The following is a 21,669-nucleotide window of genomic DNA, read 5'->3' as shown; positions in this document are numbered from 1 at the left end:
AACAAGCAATAAAATAAAAAAGTAGCAGCACCAGATAGCAATCAGACAGCAAATGACTGTGGCAGCAATTGTAGCAATAGCATACCAGGATTAAACACCTCATTTAAAAAAAAATCTTATTTTTATTAATAATTTTTCAGAACAAAAGGATAAAACTACCAAAAACTGAAGAGAAAGAAAAAAAAAGAAAAAAGATGCAATATATATGAAAAAGCAGAAAGAAATATAAAGCCGAGATTTCTGATTTTCTCTACAACATATACAAATAAAATCACAAACTTAACACTCTATAATTACAGACAATAAGTCCCTCCTTTTCTATTATCCATGTCCACCCCCCCCCCAACCTTAATAATCAAATCCACAAGTTATCATTCATTTTCCCCCCATTTCCTGCAAAAAGTCTATAAAGTGTTCCTAGGTAACAATACATGTAGATAATATCTTTTCTCTAATCCATCATCTTTATCAGGGCTTTTTTCTGGGAAAAGAGGTGGTGGAACTCAGGACGGCACAATGATGTCACTTTGGGTCAGCTGGAACAAGGGGGAAGTTTTTAAAAGTTTAAATCGCCCTTGGCGAAAACGGTCACATTTTCAAGAGGTGCTGGAACTCCATTCCACTGCGTTCCGGCTGAAAAAAAGCCCTAACCTTTACCAACCATTCCTCTGCTGTGGGTAGTGTCAAACTTTTCCATTTTTGTGCATATAATAATCTTGCTGCCATTGTCATATATAAAAATTAAGTTGGTTGTTGTGGATTTTCCGGGCTGTATAGCTGTGGTCTTGGCATTGACGTTTCGCCAGCAGCTGTGACTGGCATCTTCAGAGGTGTAGCACCAAAAGACAGAGATCTCTCAGTGTCACAGTGTGGAAAAGATGTTGGCAGGTCATTTATATCTACTCAGGAAGCTGGGGTTGAGCTGAGTCATCCTGTAAGAGTTTCCCAGGGTGTGGAATGCTAATGGAGTGAGGCTTCACTGTATCCTGAGGAGGTTCTTTTGCATATGGATTGGTGCTTGATGTGCTAATCTTCTCTGCAGGGCTATTGTAGGATATAGAGTATTCTGTTAGCCTGGTGTTTTTCAGGACTGGAAACTATGTTCTATTCATTCTTAAAGTCTCTTCTTTCCTGTTGAAATTGTGCTTATGCTTATGAATTTCAATGGCTTCCCTGTGCAATCTGACGAAGTAGTTGGAAGTGTTGTCCAGTATTTTAGTGTCCTGGAATAAGATACTGTGTCCTGTTTGAGTTAGGCTATGTTCAGCCACTGCTGATTTTTCCGGATGGCCAAGTCTGCAGTGTCTTTCATGTTCTTTTATTCTTGTCTGGATGCTACGCTGTGTGGTCCCGATGTAAACTTGTCCACAGCTGCAGGGTATGCGGTATACTCCTGCAGAGGTGAGGGGGTCTCTACTGTCTTTTGCTGATCGTAGCATCTGTTGTATTTTTCTAGTTGGGTCTGAATACTGCTTGAAGGTTGTGCTTTTTCATAAGCTTTCCCATCTGATCAGTGATTCCTTTGATATATGGCAAAAACACTTTTCCTGTGGGAGACTGTTTTTCCTTGGTTGTTTGATTTATCCTTGGTTTAATTGCTCTTCTGATTTCATTTCTGGAGTAGCCATTTGCTCGAAGTGCGTGGTTTAGATGATTAGTTTCCTCGTTGAGAAAGTGCGGTTCACGTATCCGTCTTGCACGGTTTACTAATGTTTTTATTATGCCTCTTTTCTGTCGAGGGTGGTGATTGGAGTTTTTGTGTAAGTACCGATCTGTGTGAGTTGGTTTCCTGTAGACCTTGTGACCTAACTGAAAGTTTGCTTCGCGGATGACCAAGGTATCTAGAAATGGAGGTTTCCCCCCGATTTCTTTCTCCATGGTGAAGTTACACAACTTTTTTCTAACTGTCTGTTCATTAGTCCCAAAAGAAAAAGCTCTGGTTTCATTTGATGATTACTCTTTAAAATCTTCTGGATTAATGAATGCAGGTTTTGCTTTAGTACATGTCCACAATAACTGATAGAATATCCCTTTATTTTGTTCACATTTCTAACACATTTGAAACATTTTTATATATTTTAGCTCATTTTTAAATACATTTTAGCTCATTTCTCTGGTGTCACATGCCATTGATACATCGGTTTATAAAAATGATGTCTAGTTTATAAGTTTTTAAGACTGGAGCTTTGTGTGCATTTAAGACCCTTCATCCACATATTTTCCCATTGTTCTATCTGTATATTATATTCAAAAATTGTAGCCCATTTTATCATAGATTCTTTCACTTGTTCATCCTCTGACTCCAATTTCAACAGCTGCTCAAACTCTGAGCCAATTGTAAAAACATTTGCTTCTTAATAAAATAAATAAATAAATAAAATTATCTCACAATCTTGCTTTTATTCAGAGAGATTACATAAGCCAGAATTAGCCTCCCAGCTGGTGTTGTCAGCTGCTGTGCTTGGAAAGGTCAGACCGTCATGATTCCTCACTGGAAGTCAGGCTTAGACATCTCCCAATACCTTCCGGAACAGTAACATAAGAAGATCCCTGATGGATCAAGGCCAGTAGTGGTCCATCATGTTCCGTATCCAGTTGCCGAGGAGAGTGAACAAACTAAGCACAAAGGCTGATGTTGCCTCCAGCATTGGTATTCAGAGGTTTCCCATTAATCACTATGACTAGCTGCCACTGTTGGAACTTTCCTCCACGAATATGTCACCCCCTTTTAAAGCCATCGCTACATCCTCTGGCAGTGAATTTCAATTTAATTACTTGTTAAATTAAGAAATACTTATTTTTGTCCATCCTATCAACTTCATTAGTTTCTCCAAGTTCTAATGTTATGGGAGAATGATAGAAAGTTTTCTATATCCACTTTCTCCATGTCATCTATAATCCTCTGTAATGTCTCCCCTTAGTCATCTTTTTCTAAACTGATTCCTTTTCTTATAGGAAAGATGTGCCAACTCCTCAATTATCTTGGTTTTCCTCTTCTGACCTTTTTCCAGCTCTGCAGTATGTTTTTTGAGGTATGGTGAACAGAAGTGCATGTACTGTTTCCAAATGAGGCCATACTATAGATTAGCATCCCCAACCTTTTTGTGCCTGCCTGCATGCATCTTTGGAATTCTGACACAGGGTAGTGGGTGTAACCACAAATGTCTGCTGCAGAAGATGGACTCAACCAACAAAATGTCAAGAAGTGAGGTATGCTTAACTTTAATAGGAACACTTCAACATTTCAGGCAGAAGTTCTGCTTGTCTTTTAAAATAAACATATTGCTTAAAATATTTTCTTGCATACACACAGCTTATCTTCAGTCACACAATAAAGATCCTTGTGTTGTGGTGGCAGCTGCTGCCAAAAGCAATTTTTAAAAATCTGCTCAACCAATCAGCTCTCCAATGGCCAATCAGAAACTCTGCTGGACAACAGCCCCAACAGGCCACACTCAATTTCTAAAAATACTTGGCAGGTGCCAAAAACTGGGACCCCTGCCATATATCTATAAAAGGGCATTACAATACTGGCCATCTTATTTTCAATCCCTTTCCTAATAATCCCCAACATGGAGTTTGCCCTTTTCACACATTGGGTTGGGTCTGGCCAGTTTTAGTGTTGGTGAAAAGGAGAGGAAGGAGCTTCCTTTAAGTATCCCAAGGTATCTTTTCCTCTCAGTCCTGGCCAGCTCAGACCGCATAAATACATATTTAAAGTTAGGAGTGTTTGTCTCAATGTGCATCACTTTTTTCACATTGTTGTTCACTCACTTAATTTAGAGAGACTCTCCTTGGAGTGCTTCACAATCCACCTTGGTTTCACCATCCTAAATAATTTGGTATCACTGCAAACATGGCCATTACACTGATCACCCTGATTACACTGCTCACCACCTGATTAATTTAGTGTGAATAAATTAAATAGAACCAGTCTCAATACTGATCCTTGTGGGACTCCACTCTCACTTCCCTCCATTGTGTCAACTGTCCATTTATTCTCTCTTCTTCCTGTTGTTTAACCAATATTTAATCTATAAGAGACCCTGTCCTTTTATCCCACGACTGTTAAACTTACTTAGGAGTCCTTGGTGAGGTATCTTTTAAAAGCTTTTTGGAAGTCCAAATATGTAATATTTACTAATTCACTCTTATTTACATGCTTGTTCACTTTCTCAAATAACTCCATAAATTTGGTGAGGAAAGACTTCCCTTTATAGAAGCCATGTTGATTTCTCCTCACCAAGTCTTGTTCTTTCATGAGCTTAATAATTCTATTTTTAATAACAGTTTCTACTAATTTACCTGGAACTGATGTTATGTAAACTAGCCTAACTAACATAACTGATGTTATGCAAACTAATTTTCTGGCACCAGTCTGGACCTTTTAAAAAATGGTGTAATATTTTCTACTATCCAGATATCCAGTTGAAAGGCCCATTTTAGTGGCAAGTTACATATATGAGTTAGTAGGTCAACAATTTCACATTTTAGTTCCTTAAGAACCATTGGGTGTGGAACTCAAAACTTATTTGCTTTTAATGTGACCAGTAGTCCTAGAACTTCATCTCTCATTATCTTAATTAAAGTTTTAATTAAATAAAGCATCCAGGGACGAAAGACCAAGAAAACTTTCAGGTAACAGTATAATTGCCCAAGCTTACTAATATTTATCCCATTGAAATTAACTGTAGTGGGTGGCCTTAGTTACTATCTACAAGTCTTTGTAGGATCAGGGACTCTGATATCCAGTTGAATCCAGCAGTAGTGAGTCCATAAGCCAGTGTACAATTACTTTTATTATTCCAACAGCCTCTGTGTATCAGTTTCCTTGCTCTTATGTATTCTAATTCTTTGGTCTCTTCCCAGCTCAGCCTGCACAACAAAGCTACTTATGTCCTGAGGACATGTGACTTTGGTGCCAGCCCAACTGACAACTGCAGAAGTTGGCCTATAAACATTCTGACAGCTTTTATTCCTTGAGCAGAAGAAATGTTTGTGTACAATTAATTCAGTCACACCAGCTTAGTTAATCACGTTACGAACAGCCAGAGATGAAATACGATATAGACGTATTAACTACTTGTTCATTGAAGGCTTTGGTAAAGATGGAGGCAAAAATGAAGTATTCTATTCTATGAAGATTACTTGGTGGCTGCAGCTGGAGAAGCTATCTAGAGTTCTCTACAAAACTAAAAATTCTATACTAGAATATTTTCACAGATAATGCAGAAATCACTATTCCACATCAAACATACCCATACTATGAACAGGCACCTTGCAATATTTTCCCACTTCCAACTAGAGATGGGCATGAACCGGAAAAAACCCGAACATGATGTTCGTTGTTCATTGCCATCCACGAACAGGGACTCACGAACATGGCCCTGTTCATGAACATGTTCGTGGTTGGCTGTTCGTGGGGGCCAGCAGGCTCCCCCTCAAGCCATCATCCAAGTCAAGATCTCTACTGCACCACTCCCAGAAACTGACCTGAACAGGCACCAGGAAAGGTACCAATAATAAATAATAGCTTGGCCCCAGAGCCTGGCAGCAGCCCTGGAACTTGAAGGGGTAGATCCCGACTGCACCACTCCCAGAAACCTTACCTGAGCAAGCACCAGGAAAGGTACCAATAATAAATAATAGCTTGGCCCAGAGCCTGGCAGCAGCCCTGGAACTTGAAGGGGTAGATCCCTATCCCACCACACACAAAGAAAATTCAAGCTCCAATGCACTCTCTCTATCAAAATGCCAACAGCAACTGTCTCTCTCTCTCTCCACAGTCTGCAAAGCCAGAGCTGGGAGCCCCCCTCCCCCCTGGTCTTTGCTCCCTTGTTGTAATAAATTTGGAGCTCCACACTTGAAAGGAAGACCTGCCTATCAAGCTAAATTGGACTTAGATTGGGGTTTCCAGGGCAACAGCAGGAGTTCAGACAGAGTTCAGGCAATCCCTGCCTAAGTTGCCAAGGGAATTGACTGCAAGTGCCAGACTGTCTGGCTTGACGAACAGCAAGATGAACAGCAATGAATGAGGCTTGCAATGACCACCTGTTCGTTTAGAATGGGGCCTCACAAACAGCTTGTTCGCGAACAGCAGATTGGGCTGTTTGTGGCTTTTTTTGTTCATATTGCTGTTCATGCCTATCTCTCCTTCTAACTCCTACCAAAGATTTAGCACAGATCTTTTCCCATCACTGCATCTCCAAGACTGGAAAAGTTTCTGCTGTTAAATGCCTGCCTACCAATTCACATGAATCCTGAAAGAGAAAAGCTGGTAATTCTATAAATCAGACATTTATACTTAAGTATGCATTTTCCATATAAGAGATGAGAACTGAAACTCAGAGGAACATCATTTAGCCCAAACCTGCACAGCAGGTCCATGGACACAACACTGTTAGGGCACACAATTTTCTTTTATCTAACAAGTAAGGCAATATACTAATGACAATTGTTATAAAATAAAATATTCTATTAATGAAGGAAGATATCACATTTGTATTTCTTTCACAGCATCAAACAGCGGAGCTGCTGTCTAGAAATCAGTAAATGGTCAAAATACAAACAGTTTGGGGTATCTTCTAGTTAGTAACGTACATGTCTGATAAAGGCAGAGTGCAAAGGAAAAATGGATACAAAAATTTTACTCTGGAGAACAAGACACCAGAAAATGGTGAGAAGAAATCCTGTAGTTGTCACTTAAACAAAGCTTTCGTTACAATCAGTAGGAGTTTTGCCTCAGTGATTAATACAGGAACAGGCATCATCTATCTTCTGATTCACCAAGTGATCCAAGGAAGCAACTATCAAACAACTGGGAGAGGGGGAGTCCAGATATGAACTGTTTATTAAAAATAATAGATAGAATATTCTTCCTCTGGGATGCACCATTGTTTTACAGGAGGCAGGGCACCTTTATGGTTATCCAATCCATGAAACCCTAATGCCAAGGAGTATGTCCACCATGAATTCATGGACGGCTGGTTCTTTTCAAAACAACCTCCATCCACTTAAATGTGTTACAAAGATGAAATGGTAAACAGAGCTTTTGGAGAAGTGTGACACCAAAGAGCTTGATTCATCCAAGGATTATCCAGTGCATGGGAGGATCTGTTTGCAGGTTATTATTTTTTTAAAAAAGTGCTGATGGATTGTATTTGGCTAAGTTGCCCTACCTTATTTCTACTTTCTTAAAGTTAACTGTTTGATGCTGTCACCTTTGATAGTAGAATCCTATAAGTGAATGATTAAAACTACAATGTTCTACGCTGGCACAAATAATTCCTGGAATTAAAAAAGGGAAAGTATGTGTTTTAATTTAAACTGAACGTTTGCCTATGGCATAGTTTTGTTAAATGTATGACATGTATCAAATGCCACTGGAAGCAGCAGAGACAGGACGTCATAAGAAGACAGAGTGCGAGATTCCTCAACCTAGATCTTATCTCAGTGAAATGTATAGGGGTAGACTAGTGAAAGAGGCCAATGATCAATTCAAGAACTCTTAGGACTTTTCTGAATGTGATACTTAAATTGGTTTCCCCTTAACTTTCTATGCTGAATGCATGTACACATGAAGCTGCCTTACAGTTAGTCGGATCATTGGTCTGTCAAAGTCAGTACTGCCTACTCTGACCTAGAGTAGCTCTCCAGGGTCTCAGTTTGAGGCCTTCTGTATCACCTACTACTTCATGCTTTTAAGTGGAGATGCTGGGGATTGAACCTGGGCCCTTTTTCATGTTTTACAGCTGAACATCCCTCAATTCCCTAATATGAATGTAAAACCTACATTAGCAAGAGAGTACATGCAATTTCTCTTTTGATCTTACCTATGGCACATACAGCATAACAAAGGCGAAAATCTACTTTTTTACACTAAAATGTTCATCATCAGAAGCACAATTCAATATTGGCAACAAAAGTCATGAAGGGTTTTTAAAAAATGAAAAGGATTTAGAAACAAATATATTTAAACTGGGTACGTTTAAGCATGTGAAAAGAAAAATATGAAGTTAGAGAAATCCTGTTTTCAAGTATTTATAATTATCTCAGAAAACTGAAGCTGTTTGAATCAGACCACAGTTCATTCCCTTAGGTCCAAAGTAGATGATACTTTTAACATCTAGTCAGACAGCAGTCAGACAGAAGTTGCAACTTCCCCATGGGAAACAATATTGAGGTACTAGAGGGGCTTGATTATGATTGGGACAAAGCACAGAGGACAGGTCTGCTAGATCTCATACTATCGTGGGAGGCCTCCTGCTGGAAGCCCTAGTTGCCTGCCATTGCTGAGTGACAGTGGAAGAAAATTTTTTAAAAGCCGTTAGTATCTGTGCTGCTACATCACTTTTGGGGAAAACATGGATGTGACATGGAGTAGCTCTAGGAATCACCAGAAACTCTATGGTTTTACAACAGAGCTTCTGGCAATTCCTAGAGCTACCACCCCTGTGTCATTTCTGAGTTCTTCCCAGAAGTGACATAACTGAGCAGTTGACATCACAACTCCTCATGTCCTGAGACCCCCAATCCTCCTACTCGTTGCCAAGCATGGTAATCCTAGCAGAAGGAGGGCCTGAATATCCCCCTGTGCTATTTTCTCTACCACAAATAGCCCCAGAGAATTTGCTATTTGCCCACAGGGAGGCTGCACTTGCACTGAATACTGGTGGTCTCATGTCAAGTTCAGACCATACCAGAATTGTTACAAGGAGGAACATAAGTATGCCCATGTTGCAATTCTGACATCTGATTACTGTGGATAAATCTATCTTACATTACAAAATATGTCCTGGTTGTTGTGGATTTTCTGGGCTGTATAGCCGTGGTCTTGGCGTTGTAGTTCCTGACGTTTCGCCAGCAGCTGTGGCTGGCATCTTCAGAGGTGTAGCACCAAAAGACAGAGATCTTGGTGCTACACCTCTGAAGATGCCAGTCACAGCTGCTGGCGAAATGTCAGGAACTACATCGCCAAGACCACAGCTATACAGCCCGGAAAATCCACAACAACCATCGTTCTCGGCCGTGAAAGCCTTCGACAATACATCAAAATATGTCTTGACAACCACAGATAGCAACTTGATGGGCCCTGAATGTCAAGAAATAGTTTTGTTCAAGTGCTTATCAGTGTTTGAAAGGGCGGAGACTCCCACCTCACTGGAAGAAAGAAATTGATGTATGTCTGTGTGAAAATGAAAAGGAATATTGAGAAAAAGAGAAGCAAACAGCTGCTACTAAAGGTAGGTGAAGCTCCTTGGGGGTACAAGATCTGTCTCTCTCTGGAGTCTGATACAGCATAGCAAATCTGTTGCCTTGTAAAAGTGCCTTTTTTGCTTCCACCTATGCTATACTTGAATATTTGTCCATAAAGTAAATACAACAAAAATGTTGTAAGCTTCCAACACTCTATCCTCTGAACAGAACTAACTGCTACTACTGGAATTTTTCACCGCTAGGGGGAACTGGGTGCGTCTAAGGCCCGGATGGGGCATTTAGTTGGCATATAGATTGTAATATTAAAAAGGTGAAAAGTATTTAGCAGCAACATAACGCCTAGACAGAACTGCCCACAAAGACAGTTTTCTTCTGCTCCTTTACTCTACAACCAGTTTGTTCCCAGAAAACTGTTCACAGCAGCCATTGTATCACCCCAAGAGAGACCACAGCCTGCAATATTTATGTTTAGAAAGTTATAGCAGAAATGGAAAACAACAAAAATATATTAACAATAATATATTAACTCCCATTTCCCCACTGTATACTCAATAGAAAAAGTTCATGCTCTTTCAAATTTGGGTCCTTCAGTATTATAATACGAAAAAATGTTAAGTTTTAAAAAATCTAAAACATGGTCCTGAAAATGTTTTCTCTACTAGAAATGGAGACATAAACTGTCAAATGTTATTTTCCTCATATTGCAGGACATAAAGCTGAACAATATGATGCCCATATTGCTGGATGTGAGGAATTGACACTAAGAAAGAATGACAACCCTGACATGTTATTACTATGTACAAAACAGTGATACTAGAACAATCACAGTGTGCACAAGATAACAAAAAGAAGAACCATTGTGATATACAGCATGTCCCAAATAAAGACCAAAATACAAAGTAGTATATTCAAAATATTATAGAGGTGTGTTAATTGTTTGTATCAATACAAAAATACAACAATTTCAGTCCAGTATTAAAAGATAACTTGAGTCTGCACAGTCTGCACAGTATCCAAATCCAGAATCAAGAGATAATTAATGAAGACTTATGAGTTGAATTAATCACAGTCTGCGTAGTGTCACAAGTGAGACGGGGCTTCCAGTTGACTCCCACATTTCGGCATTTCAGTCCCTTCCTCAGAAAAGGAAACTGGCAGAGCATCAAACATACAATCAAACCAAACTACACAATGAAGTTTTCTACGTTGACGTGTACTCAAAATCTCAAATGTCGATGATATATTGCAGAACTACAAATTTGGGAGTGGGGAGCTGCACCCTGTACTATAATCCACTGGTAAGATGAGGGGGAACAGCAAGTAAGAACCACATTGTATCAAGATCTCAATGCTTCAGCTGCAGTCTGAGGTCGAGCTTACTATATTATGATGACTGTTTTACAAAAGGCTTCACAAACTGTCTCATAGTCAATCTTTTTTGGTGAATAAAACATCACAAATACTCAGCAAACACATATTATCCTAGGCTTTGTTGTTGATACCATTGACTTTTCCTTTTGCTTTCAATTATAATGGACCCAAAAAACAATGCTGCTGGTTCTGTTGTAAATTATTTAAGGTTTTTTTTTAACAACTGGCTTACACCGATTTCTAGTTTCACTCTCACATTTTCCTTTTAGTTATTATTAATCAACTTATTAAAATATTTATACCCTGGTTTTCCTCTTGGCCTTACAGTTTATTACTGGCTTTTAAATTTTAAGAACATAATTTTTTAAAAAAATAAGGAGAGCTGGATCAGACCAGTGGCCCCTCTTGTCTAGCATCCTGTCTCACACAGTGACCAACCTATTACTCTGCAGGGCTAGCTAAAAGGCATAAAGGCTGAGACTTTCCCTGATGTTGCATCCTGACACTGGCATTCAGAGGTTTTCTGACCTGTGGAGGTTCCCTTTAGTTACTAGCTAGTAGCCATGGATGAACCTCTCCTCCATCAATTTACTTAATCCTCTCTTAAAAGCCATCTAAACCTGTAACCATCACTACCTCTCTGGCAACAAATTCTGCATTTTAATCACTTATTGTGTAAAGAAGTATTTCCTTTTGTCCATCCTCAATGCGCTGTCCATCAATTCTACTAGATGCCCCCAAGCTCTAGTATTTTGAGTAAAGGAGAAATAGTTTTCTCTGTCCACACTCTCTATCTTGTGCATAATTTTATAAACCTCTATCATGTTCCCCACACCGTGCTGTCAAATCGCAATCAACTTATGACGATTTCAGCAAGGGGCTTTCAAGGCAAGTGAGAAGCAAAGGTGGTTTGCCATTGCCTTCCTCTGCAAAGTCTTCCTTGGTGGATGCCCATCCAAGTACTGACCTTGCTTAGTTTCTGGGACTTGACGAGACCAGGCTATACCATGCTGCCTTCCCTCTCATCCCCCCATCCCTCTGCCAAGTTGTGTATCTTCTAAACTTTAAAGGTCCCAGACTTTTCAGCCTTTCATCATAGGAAAGGTGCTCCAATCTTTTAATCATCTTCAGTACTTTTTCCAGCTCTGCAATGTCCTTTTTGAGATATGGTGATGAAAACTGCACAGAGCATTCCAAATGAGGCCAACCATAGCTTTATACAAGGTACAAGGGCATTATCAAACTGGCCCTTTTATTTTCAATCCTTTCCCTAATAATTCCCAGCACAGAGCTTGCATTTTTCATTGCTGTGGCACACTCTGCTAAGCTAACCACTACAGCCCTAAGGGCTCTTTCCCTCTCAGGAGACTTACCATTCCTCTCACTGGGGCAGGGGATTCTCTGCCGCCAACTGGGGCATCCAGCCACAGCTCAGCAACCAGTGTGGGGAGATGGTGGGAATGGGTGTGTGTGTGAGGGGTGTGTGTGTGTCAGTGTCCCAATGCACTGACATCATTCCCTGTGAGCCTGGAAGTGACGTCTGCACATTGCTGGGGATACTCTAGTATTTGGGGAAAACATGCTAGTGTCTCTGGCATCCCCCAGCGACATGCCAACATCACTTCCAGGTACACAGGGAGTGACGTCAGTGCATCAGGACACTGCTTGACATCCTCCCCTTCCCACCATTTTTTCCTCCCCACTGGCCAGCTGAGCTGTTCCATGACCAGGAAAGTCACCCCCTCCAGCCACTTGCCAGGGGGGACCTGACAACCCTGCCTCTCAGTCTCAGTTTCTACTAATTTGTGTGAGATACCCATTAGGCTAACTGGCCTGTAATTTCCTGGTTCTCCTCTAGATTTTTTTTTAAAAATGGTGTAACATTTTCTACTATACAGTCATCTAATACAGTGGCTGGTTTTAGTGACAAGACCAGCAATTTAACATTTGAATGCCTTAATAAACCTTGGGTGTATGCCGTCAGGACCCAGAGGCATATTGGTTTTTAATTTCCCCAACAGGTCAAGAACTTCAACTGTTGTTACCTCAGTTTGACTCAGTTCTTTAGACTCCCTTTGATAAAATAGTTGCTCTGGCCTGGATACATGCCCTAGACTGTGCACAGTGAACACAGATGCAAAGAGTTTTTCTGACATCTTCCTATCTTCCTTTTGCAATCCTTTTATTCCTTTGTCATCCAAACACCCAACTGCCTCTCTGACAACTTTCCAGTTTTGTTCTTTTAAGTTCCTGATTGCTTAGAAGCCTGAGCAATGCTAAGAGTATCAAGTATGAATAGCTTGAATAAAGTCACTTAAAACCAAAAAGCCTCTTCCTATGGTACTTCTGAAATAAGCATATATCAAGGAGAGCAGCTTCATTAGATGCATGAAGTGAACCTTTAACTTGGAGATAAATATAGCCATTGAGAGGGGGGAAATGAGAATAGGCAATAAAATGTAATAAAATTAGTGATAGGGTATGAGATTTCGTGAGCCAAAGCTCACTTCTTCAGATACCTGAAGAAGTGAGCTGTGGCTCACAAAAACTCATACCCTACCACTAATTTTGTTAGTCTTATAGGTGCTACTGGACTCTTGCTATTTTTCAATAAAATGTAAGATATATATATCTATGACATATTTATGCAAGCTGCTGTGGTATACAAGAAAAGCATAGCAGAATCTCACAAGAGCAGTAACAAGTTTTAATATAATATTTCTAGTTAATTTAATACGTATGATGGGATAGCAACCATTGTCTTTATTGAAGTCTGGTAAGATAGAATTAATCAAGAAACTTGACACTAATTGAACAGTTTTATGCTGGAACCTCCTTTTGAAGTTCCTTTGTTGAAGAATGATGACTGACCTGAAAGTTACCATTCTTCAACAAAAGAACTTCAAAGAGAGTCTCCAGCATGAAATTGCTCTATTAGAAATCATCAGGGAGCTTGGCACTATCTCATAGAGACTCAATAAAGACAATTATTCCCTATTAACTCCAAGTGTTGAATTAGCTTAGCAAGTCCAAGAATGTTAGCACCTTGTGCAGCCGTTGTGAACTATCACGGTGTTTCTCTTCTATACAACTGTGCCTTGCATAGACATGTTACAGTCAGTTTTAAGACTGTCCACAAGTTACAAGTCTGGGGAGAGTGAATGAGTTTAGGGGGAGAATGGGATTGCATTAGCTCGCCTTATTTTTACCTCTGCAAGCAATTGCTAGAAGAGGTTATACAATAATAACAACATTCGATTTATATACCACCTTTCAGGATAACTGAACACCCACTCAGAGTGGTTTACAAAGTATGTTATTATTATCACAACAATCACCCTGTGAGGTGGGTGGGGCTGAGAGAGCTCTGGAAGAGCTGTGACTGACTCAAGGTAACCCACCTGGCTTCAAGTGGAGGAGTAGGGAATCAAACCCAGTTCTCCAGATTAGAGTTCCATTTCACCAAACTACCCACATATAAATTACTTCACATAAATAAATAACTCTAAATAAATCTGGAACCCTAGCAAATGCAGGGTCCTGATCATATCGAGCAAGTGATACTGGAGAAACAGTACTTGAAGCTTCCAGATAAACAAACAAATATACAGGACCTATAGGCACATGTGTATCCCTCACCCCCCAAATTCTAACATCCCTCTTTTTATTTCACTGTTTTTTCACCCCATTTTGTACAATTTGTCTCTATAACCATATAAATATGTCTGCCAACTATGAATGCACTTCATATATCCGATGCAGTAGGACTCATCCATGAAATCTTATGCCACAATAAATCAGTGGAAAAGAGCAATAGTCCAGTAGCACCTATAAGACTAACAAAGTTAGTGGTAGGGTAGCCACAGCTCACTTCTTCAGATACACAATAAATCAAACTTCAAGGAGCCACAAGACTCCCCTCCCCCCCTTTTTTGCTGAAGCAGACTATTAATTTACCCCCCTTCCCACAAAATTTGCCATGAGAGATAACAGTAGACCCTACTCTAGCTTACCATGCTATTACCAATCACAGGCATGTGAGAAAAGCAATGATGCTGCTGCATTGATCAGTTAGCAGAGTACTGGATCATATGGAATTCCCACCCTCATTGTAAAACTGTGACTTCCTTCCCCCCCGCCCCTTACAATCCCTGGTAGAGAAGGATTAGGTTTACTTGGTTCTGGGTTACCAGTGCCACCTTTGCTCACTGTTTCTTGCCTCTGACAATGGTCATTTTCAGTGGAAAAGGAGACGGTCACTGCCAGTTCCATGTCTGACCTCTTCATGTTTGGTGAAGTGGTTAAGAGCAGCAGGACTCTAACCTGGAGAACCGGGTTTGATTCCTCACTGCTCTACTTGAAGCCAGCTGGGTGACCTTGGGTCAGTCACAACTTCTAGGAGCTCTCTCAGCCTCACCCACCCCATACAGTGATTGTCATGAGCATAATAATAACACACTTTGTAAACTGCTCTGAGTGGGCATTAAGTTGTCTTGAAGGGTGGTATATAAATTGAATGTTAATATTATTATTATTATGTTCACTGGCATTTATGTAGTTTCCATGAGTGTACAGATGTAGAACTGTACACGCAAGGCTTTACAAATACATTCCAGTGGAGGGCAGTAAGATGGGAGGAAGTTTGCTACTCTGATCCCATTTCTCCCACCCATGCATTCATTGTACGTGGTTAGAACATCCAAAAGTAGCTGATACAGGAATGCTTTTTGTCACTTGCAGGCAAAGCCAATTTTAATAGTTCCTGAGCAAAGAAAAGGAAGGTAAGTTCCCAGGTCCTTTTGCTTTCCCCCTCCATACATAACAGAGAAGACTCTCTGTGTGCCAGTGAGGAAACAAAGATAAAAAGGGATCCTTGGAAAAGATGTGCTGTCCTAGCACACAGTTGTCCTCTGAGGAAGACAGGAAGCAGTGGGAGTGTTTAATCTCTCCTCCTCATCAGCAGAGATGCTGAATACTCTATGCTCTAAACACCAATCGCTATCACTGACATTCCTTATTCCATACCAGGCAGTGACAAACAGCTAATGTGTCACATGCACTTTACAGGACAACGTGTTGCAATGCAATGGCCTCTGCCTACATCGGAAATGAGCTGAAGTAATGGAAACTCCACTGCAGCATTGCCTCAGCCCAGCCAACTATATAGTGTTCATGTGGGTGATGCTGCCATTTCTGAAAACTGGCCAGCTGCTGCCTCCACCTCCTCCCCTGTTGTTGCCAACACACTCACTCACACGGGTGACAGAACAAGGAGCACACTCTGGATCTTGTCTGGCTCTCTCTTCACATGGCAAGAGGAGAAGAATCATCCCTTTCACTTACAACACACTCCTTCCCCCGCAGAACTATTATCAGAAAACATGAATAAACTGCCTTATGTCACTGGGTTTGTCAAAAGCAAGTTAAGAACCAAAATAGGCTGGAGTATGGAACAGATCTCTAGTGCACTAGAAAGGGCAGATGCAGAATTCAATTATTAATGAGTGGGGGATTTTCCTTGCAGTGACCAGAAATTAACTGAAGAGAAAGGCGGAAATTGTTTTTTTCAGTTTCTACACAGGAGAAACAGGACCTATTTGTTGAAAATTCAAGAAAAAAAATCCTATTTGTGGGGAGTTGAATGCCCCGCCTTTTTCCTGCTACATTTTATTCTCACAAAAACCCTGGAAGGTAGAGTAGGCTGACAGCAAGTGACTGACCCAAATTTACTCACCAAAGCTGCATGACAGAGTGGATTCAAATCTGGGTCTCCCAGAGCCCAGTTCAGCACTCTAATGTCTCTACACCACATGAAAGAAAACCCAAAAGCAAGTCCTGACTCTCTTCCAGGTTGGTTGCGAGGCCAGGAGAAAGCAGGAGAAACAGAGCGAGATCTAGGAGGCCAACTAGCATTTTTGGATCTGCCTCTGCTGAAGAAATGGGTCAAATAGCTATTTTAAAAGCCCATTGCTCACTAGTGCTATGTATTTATATGTGGTGGTGGAAAGTGCAATCAATTCATTGCTGACTTATGGCAACCCCTGCTAGGGCTTCCACTGCAGGAGACTTAACAGAGGTGGTTTGCCATTGCCTGCCTCTGCATAACAACCATAGACTTCTTTGGAGGTCTCCCAGCCAATAACTTCTGGGGTCTGATGAGATCAGGCCTCCCTGGGCTATCCAGGTCAGGGCATTCATATATACTAACCATGAAATATAAAATATACATTTGTTCAGTGTTAACTAATGTCAGACTTTGAATGTTGTGCCAGTGAGGGGGAAAGCAGCATGAAGTTACTTTGCAAGTGACTCCTCAAAAGAACAGTACATTTGAAAATGAAGTAGTCTGAGAGCCACTAGTGTAAGTAATGAATACAATATTAGTGATGATCTTGGGCAAGATATTTCCCATGGATACTTTTCAGTTAACATTACCCTACTCCGCCTGAAAATGAGGGGGAAATACTCATGAGGATTTATTCCTCCTTTTGAGACATTCATTTCTCTCATGTTCTCATTCTCCCCTCACTCATCCATATAAGCTAAAAACTGCTGCAGTGAACATTTTGAGCCAGAAAGCTGTTACATTCTTGTAGGGGAAAAGTCACATCTAGTGAAAACAATATTGTTTTGTTATAACCGCATAAAGCAGTTCCATTACTTCTCTAGCAAACCTATTATTCTTTTTTCCTTTTCTCTAAATTTTTTCTCTCTTTGTATTTAAAAGAAGAAATTATAGTTACTGTGAGTCAGATGGGGCAGAAGAGAGTAAAGAAAAAAAAAACATCTAGCAGAACTGTATGTACAATACGAAATTAAGAAATAAATGCCATGCACTACCCTTTCATCTACAATTTTTAATATCAAGTAACCTTCAACTGAACTGATCATAATACCATTTATACATAGCTTTCAGTCTTTGAACTACCACTTCAAACATATTATTCTCTATAACCCTTATAATATCCTTGTAAGGTTGGGTCAGTGTTAACATTCACATATTGCATACATGCGAAGGAGTGCCTAAGGTAGAGGTGGTCTAATCTGGTGAGTTTATGGCAGAATCAAGAATTAACTTGGATCACAGTTCACTTTTAGTTGTTCTACTATACTAGAACTAATTGCTGTTCTTTTCCTACTGAGGAAATTCTGCTTACAGACTGTGCATTAAGGATATCCAGACTGATTTTTTAGGTCTACAAGAAAGTATGGACTGATGTTGGAAAGTTGGAAAGTACCGTAACAGTGAGAGAGAGAGAGCCTAGAGAAGAAGGAAATGCCAATAAAAATTCCAATTTTCTTCAGCCTTCTTTCTCCCCAGATCACATCATTTTAAGACAAAGCTGTTTTCAACACACATTATATTATCCAAAAACAGCCAACAGGCTGCAATATTTACTGCCTGAGCCTAAGGCTTACCACTTCATCCTGTAAGTGCTTAGGATGGAGGACACCAATGGCAGTTCCGCAGAATGTGCTGTACAAGAGTCGCCACATTAATCTCACGAGCAGATGAACTAGTGCAATGGTATAGAACTGGGATGTTAGTAAATTTGTGAACTGATCACAAGAAACTGAATAGCACTGTTCATTAGCTGAGAACATGGCCCATTCTACATGGCACACTTTAAGCCAGTGATGCTGACCATTTATGCCAATCGGTGCTGAAACGGCTTGGGGTCCCATCATTCTGCACTGCACAACCTCGAGGCAATTTGGTGTCTGCTGATAAGTTGAAAAGTATCTGTTTGGAGCCGCATTTTGTGGGGGCTGGAGCTGACATCATTTTTTTTTAATTGCACGCATACTAACATTGCAGTGTTGGAACCCATCTCCCCCCTGTATTTGCTGATTGGGCTGTCCTGTGCCCAATAGAGAGGCGATTGGTGGCAGAGATCTGGGAGAAAATATATTTTTCATGCTTGTTCCACTCTCATTTATTTTTTTAAAGCCAAGCCAGGAAAGGGTTAAAATGCTACTGCTTCATTCCCTCCAGGCAGCTTCCCTTCCACTTTGTTTCACAAATGGCAGTGCAAAAGCTTGGGGTTTTTTTTACTCTTTGACAATTAGCGGAAGCCTGAAACATGCCAGCAGGGAGGGGAAAGCAGCCATTTAATCTTTTCCTGGCTTTTAAAGCCAGGAGGAATGTGCAGTAAGGTTAAAACCCATTCCTGACTTTGAAAAAGAAAAAGAGAGCATGCACATACCCCGAGGGAAAAAGGGAAAGGCAGCCATTTAACCTTTTCCTGGCTTTTAAAGACAGCAGGGAATAAGCAGCAATGTTAGGACTCTTTACTAGTTTTGAAAAAAAAGTAAGAAAGTGTGCACATACCCAGGAGGAAGGAAGCCAACAGAGAAGTGGCCTTATGGCCCTTACCTCGTATTATTGATAAAAATTGCAGAAAAGGAGTTCAGAGAGCTGAGGACGGTGGGAGTGGTTACTAGAGGACAGATCAATCAGCTACCAGTGAAAGGAAAGGGGGGGGGGCGATGCAGAATGGAAATTTTTGATTCTTCACAGACAGAACGTGTGCCAGCAGGGACTGGGTAGCAGCTTTAAAAAACCCTGAAAAATGTGCACAGGTGAAAAAATGGGGAAAAGACGGACAAAAGAACATTTCTGTTTCCCATGACTTCCTTGCAGGTGCAGAACTCGGGAGAACATGGGAAGCACAATAGATTCTGAAATGCTGTAAAGTGACCAAGCAGAAAACACCTTCATTTCCTGTCCATGAGAAGACAACAGTGAGTGAACCTGACCAAAAATAGAACATTCTGCTTCTTTCTGTGATTGGTGCTTAGCTTAACAATAAACAAAACAAAACAACTTCCTAGGCCAGATTGTTAGTACAAACTGCCCAGAATAAAGTCTCTTGACAGCAACCATTTACTTAATAGCATCAGGCAGTAAAAGAAGAAGTCATTTCTTGTGTCTAGCTCCTAGTTCCCATTAAGAACATGAACATGAAAATTCATGACAACTTATTTAGCTAACAGCTGTTGATATTCTGGGCCTAGGTTTTTTTTTAGTGGAGTATGGGGAAACATTACATTTGTGCCTGGAACTTGAAAAAGAACAAAAGGATCCAATTCAATTTCATTAAAATCAATGGAACCCGAAAAACATCTACTGACATCTTTAGACTTATGTAAGGACAATGTACTATGATAAGGAAATATTTTCATCCATGTCTGCCTTGTCAGTTTTTACTTCTTTGATACAGGAAGGGAGAATTGGTGGAAATCTGCCCCCCCTCGCCCCGAAAGCAGGAGTTTGCGCAAAAGCACGGGGGGGGGTCATGAGTTCTGCTGATTCTCCTTTCATACCTCCCCATCCCTAGGAAGCAGATGGGGTGGGCGCGGAGAACAGAAAGAATGCAGCAGAGAACCTATCTGTGTGCTCTGCTTTGCTTGTGATTGTCTGGATCTAACCCACAGACAATCTTTCTCTAATTGAGCACATGGTGAAACAAACAAAAAAATCCCCCATGAATATAAAAATCCCCCTTAATAGTACAACCATAAAACATAATACAGCAGCGAGATCTTGTAGCAGAAAAATAATAACTCTTAGCAGCAACACAATCACATATATTTAATCAAGCATTGCCTTTCCTCCAAGAAAATATTTCATTCTTTTACATTCTGGTTGAGTGCTCTTGGAGCTGTTTCCAATTTTGCCATTTTAAGTTAAGGATATGTTCCCATAAGGGCTGATTCACAGATTATAAAATCCACTTGGCCACCATGACCCAAGGACTTTGGGTCAGACATACTCCTAGAGGTCCATGCTGGAAACTCAGTTCCCAGGCACATGCAGGCCCGATTTGGACTGGGGTCATGGCACTTGAGAAGAACTTCATTCAGTCTTCCTCTCACACCGTTTTCTTAATCTGAAATGACTATGAAGTTGCTATTGCTTCACTAGGCAAACTTTTATGTAATTATATCAGTACACACAAGTTTTCCTAATGGGTAAACAACAAATCCCTGAGGCCAATTCAGGTCAGACAAAAGGTATGCGGGCCCACCACCAGCGGGCACTGAAGAAAATCAATCAGTCAGTCAGTCTGTCTGTCTCTACTCATACGGCTATTGCCATTAAAATGGGAAGAACCTTACTTACTGTCATTTCTCCAGTATTTAATTATTGCCCCTATATATTTTGCCACAGAAAGCATCTGTGGATGGAACCATTTGTGTCCAATAGTAACCATATCATCTGCACGCTCATTGCCAATTCAGGACAGGCAGTATGTGGGAGATGCCTAAAGTCCCTTCTCCTTGTGCAACATTATGCTGCACACTTGGAAATTCCCAACTGGGAACTATCAGAAGATGTCAGTAGAAAATTCATGTAGGGGACACATGAACTTTTAACATGTAACATGTGCTACTCCAGGAGTGGTTCCCTGCAGCATCTTCATGTCATTCTCACAAACTGACAAGCATCTAAATCCTCCCCATGATGTTAAGCATGAGGGAGACTTTTTAGGAATGCTCTTATGACCACTGCTGCCTCACCTAGCAACATGAATACATCTTAACTGCAACAGAATAGGGAAGACAACCGCTGCAGGAGAGAAGGGAATAAACTACACTGTTTTTATGTTGATTTCAGGCTTGTTTTGAAGTCTGAATATGGATATTCTATCCACTCTGAGTAGCAACATTCAAGTTGACAGCTGCAAGCAGTACATCAGTGAAATACTTACTCCACAGCATGGTGAGACTGTAACAGAGGCCTGGGGAGAACTGAACAAGGTGTCAACAGCTGCTTCCATTAAACTGCCTGATCTTCCTGTCTTTTGATATCAGTGAGAAGAAAAAATGCTAAAGATACATATGTAATGCAGATCTCTTCTTTTCCAAAAGGGTTTTGCTTTATAGGAACTCAGTCCATCAAGTGCTAGTGTTAAGCATTATCCATTCACTCATTTTAATGGAGTTTTCACAGGAGTATCCCAACCCTAAGAGGAGCAACAGTAGTGGTCTAATAGATTGCTCTGTCTATGACTTACCAGCACATGCTTGTGTATCATTTAGTAGTCAGCATATCAGAGGGCAACCTCATAATGATCT

The 21,669-nt window shown here is 40.5% G+C and overlaps 1 protein-coding gene across 1 annotated transcript in view; it reads right to left on the bottom strand.

The window, feature by feature from the left end:
- SPACA1 (sperm acrosome associated 1) overlaps positions 1-21,669 on the bottom strand; it is a 37,220-nt gene that overhangs the window by 2,634 nt on the left and 12,917 nt on the right. The gene's annotated exons all lie outside the window — the stretch shown is intronic.

The sequence above is a fragment of the Eublepharis macularius genome, chromosome 1, assembly GCF_028583425.1.
Source record: "Eublepharis macularius isolate TG4126 chromosome 1, MPM_Emac_v1.0, whole genome shotgun sequence".
In the NCBI taxonomy this organism is placed as follows: domain Eukaryota; kingdom Metazoa; phylum Chordata; class Lepidosauria; order Squamata; family Eublepharidae; genus Eublepharis; species Eublepharis macularius.
Note: the sequence above shows the minus strand (reverse complement) of the source record. Positions and strands in the feature narration are given on the sequence as shown.